The following is a 3,610-nucleotide window of genomic DNA, read 5'->3' on the forward strand; positions in this document are numbered from 1 at the left end:
GCTTCACGCCCTTCTTCCTCGTCTACGGTGCCGAAGCCGTCATCCCAACGGACATAGAGTTTGACTCCCCACGAGTCACCATGTACACCAAGGAGGAAGCAGAAGAAGCACGACAAGACGTCGTCGATCTGCTAGAAGAGGGCCGGCTGTTGGCACACAGCCGGTCCAGCATCTACCAGTAGAGCCTGCGCCGATACCACAATAGGAAGGTCAGGCCAAGATCTTTCCAAGAAGGCTACCTTGTGCTCTGGCTGATCCAGCGAACAGCCGGCCAGCACAAGCTGTCGGCGCCTTGGGAAGGCCCTTTCATCATCAGCAAAGTACTGGGAAATGATTCCTACTACCTGATCGACGCTCGGAAGCCGCGAGCACGCAAGAGGGACGACTCCGGCAAGGAGACAGAGCGGCCATGGAATTCAAATCTCCTCCGAAGATTTTACAGTTGATGCAGTATGTACTGCGCTACCTTTTGTATTAAAGTACCAAGACTACGGGGCCCCCGAGACGAGCTCGGGGACTGCCCTCTTTTGTCTGTATGATAAAAATTATGCCTACAAGTATGTTACTCTTTGTCATGCCGCTTGGCACCGGGTTCGACAAGTCGGCCCGTGGACTTGCCGCCTTGCACTATGAAATGCTTCCTGCAGCCGGACAAGTAGTGTGTAACACCTAAACCGTCTTCTGTCAGAAGCCGCAGCTCGCAGAGCGACTGTACGGTGGGCAGAGGTAAGGTAGAATGGGTGTTCGCATGAAAAATGGCTAAGGACTCAAAGCGTAAAACATAGCTCAAGACGGCTTCCAGCCTTTCTCGCAAACCGACTCTCGGACAGTCGGATTGTCGCCTTCTATCCAACTTGCTCAAACAATCTTGAAATCGGCTAAGTACTTGCTTTCCTAAAGTAGCCTAGCACTTGATCCAGCAACAGTCCACAGAGCGGCTGTCCGATTGGCAAGGCAGGCAACTAAGAGAAAGCGGCAAAGGAAAAAGCCAAAAGAACAATGAGCAAGAAAAGATATATATATATATATATTTACTTGGCCGAATTGTCGAGTAGAGGTTCAAAATACACCCCGCAGGTGGAATTGTACGAATTAACAAGTTCTTCAAAGACTACTGAAGCAGATAAAATAAAAGATACATCGGCAGCTTAGGAGGCAGCAGACGGATTCGGAGGTTCGGAGGAGGCGCCAGCGTCAGGCGTCGGGGCAGCCGGCTGGCTAGTCTCGGCTTGACCACCTCCGGCGGCAGTTGACTCGGTCGCACGCGGCTCGTTGCTGGAGGCGCGGTCGGGCTGAGGCTCGCTGTCTGCTCCGTCTTCTAGTGCCTCCGCCTCGCCTCCATCCTCCGCTTCGTCCTCCTCCTCGACGCTGGAGCCAATCACCTCCGCTGAGTCTTCGCCGTAGTGTGGGTTCATCCCAAACCACTCTGGCGGTACCTCCTCGCCGTCTTCAGACCGCTCGGGGACGAAGATGCTGGTGTCGGTGTACTCGGTGATCGCCGCAGCACGTTTGACGAGGGCGTCTTCCGCAGCCACCAGCTCCAGCTGGGCCTCCGACCGAAGCGTGGCCAACCGGTCTAGATCCTGCCCCGGGTACCATGTCTTGACGAACTCCAAGGCCCGACGCGCTCCAGCCCGGGCCGAAGAGCTCTTCCAGGCCTCAAGACGACCAGCCGCGACCTCCAGCCAGTTGGCCATCAGGCTGGGGGTGCGCGGAGCCTGCACATCCGGCCAAAGGGCGGCAATCACCTGGGCACCGACGCGCTGGAGCCGGCGCAGCATCCGGTGAGCCAGCCGGAGGCGAGCCTCGATGCTCAGGATGTGCTCGTCAAGAGTTCGGGGGGCATCGGCGGCGATCTCTGCGCCCTCCGCCCTCCGACCTTCACGGTCAGCCTCGATGGCTTGGATGGCGGCCAGCGACTGCCCAGGGAAGAAGTCTGCACAGACACGAAGAAACGAAGAAGCAAGTCAAAAACCAGGAGTCGGCACGATCTAAGCCGACAGCTCGAAGAAAGAAAATAAAGAGGCTCACCATCAACGATGTCTTCAATCTCGTGGAAGCCGGAGGACAGCAGCGCCTCCTTGTCAGACCAGGAGGAGCGCTCGCTCGCGAACTCGGCCAAGAGGGCGGTTTCCGTCTCCTCCGCCTCCCTCTGCGACTTCACAAGCAGGTCCTTCTGCTCTGCCAATTGAGTGGCCAGCAGATCGCGCTCTGCAGCGAGCTTGCTGCACTCCTCCCCTTTGGCGCGCAGGGCGGAGTTGGCTTCGCTCAGCTGCTGTTGAAGATCAGCGTTGGCTCCTAAAGGAAAGGAAGAAAGACAACAATCGTCAATAAAGTAGGTCGCCGGGGAGATCCGGCCCGGCTGCTCAGCAGCCGGCCCGAATCTCGGGGACTACAGCCCGCGGGTGCGCTAGCGCGCCCCCGCAGAGAAAAAAAGGGGGGGACTTCCTCCGGCTCTCCGCCAACTCGGCGGTCCGCTTGCCCAGCTCTTCAACGTTACGGTTGAAGGCAGTGACGCGGAGGTTGTGGTAATCCTACGACAAGCATTTCAGACAAAGTTAGTACCCAGAAGTTCATCAATTGGAGTTCCGCGCCGCCTGCTCAGCAGCCACCAGCTCCAGCTGGGCCTCCGACCGAAGCGTGGCCAACCGGTCTAGATCCAGCCCCGGGTACCACGCCTTGACGAACTCCAAGGCCCGACGCGCTCCAGCACGGGCCAAAGAGCCCTTCCAGGCCTCAAGACGACCAGCCGCGACCTGCAGCCAGTTGGCCGTCAGGCTGGGGGTGCGCGGAGCCTGCACATCCGGCCAAAGGGCGGCAATCACCTGGGCACCGACGCACTGGAGCCGGCGCAGCATCCGGTGAGCCGGCCGGAGGCGAGCCTCGATGCTCAGGATGTGCTCGTCAAGAGTTCGGGGGGCATCGGCGGCGATCTCTGCGCCCTCCGCCCTCCGACCTTCACGGTCAGCCTCGATGGCTTGGATGGCGGCCAGCGACTGCCCAGGGAAGAAGTCTACACAGACACGAAGAAACGAAGAAGCAAGTCAAAAACCAGGAGTCGGCACGATCTAAGTCGATAGCTCGAAGAAAGAAAATAAAGAGGCTCACCATCAACGATGTCTTCAATCTCGTGGAAGCCGGAGGACAGCAGCGCCTCCTTGTCAGACCAGGAGGAGCGCTCGCTCGCGAACTCGGCCAAGAGGGCGGTTTCCGTCTCCTCCGCCTCCCTCTGCGACTTCACAAGCAGGTCCTTCTGCTCTGCCAATTGAGTGGCCAGCAGATCGCGCTCTGCGGCGAGCTTGCTGCACTCCTCCCCTTTGGCGCGCAGGGCGGAGTTGGCTTCGCTCAGCTGCTGTTGAAGATCATGGTTGGCTCCTAAAGGAAAGGAAGAAAGACAACAATCGTCAATAAAGTAGGTCGCCGGGGAGATCCGGCCCGGCTGCTCTGCAGCCGGCCCGAATCTCGGGGACTACAACCCGCGGGTGCGCTAGCGCGCCCCCGCAGAGAAAAAAAAGGGGGGGACTTACTCCGGCTCTCCGCCAACTCGGCGGTCCGCTTGCCCAGCTCTTCAACGTTACGGTTGAAGGCAGTGACGCGGAGGTTGTGGTAA

The sequence above is a fragment of the Triticum urartu genome, chromosome 7 (genome assembly GCF_003073215.2).
Source record: "Triticum urartu cultivar G1812 chromosome 7, Tu2.1, whole genome shotgun sequence".
Lineage (NCBI taxonomy): Eukaryota > Viridiplantae > Streptophyta > Magnoliopsida > Poales > Poaceae > Triticum > Triticum urartu.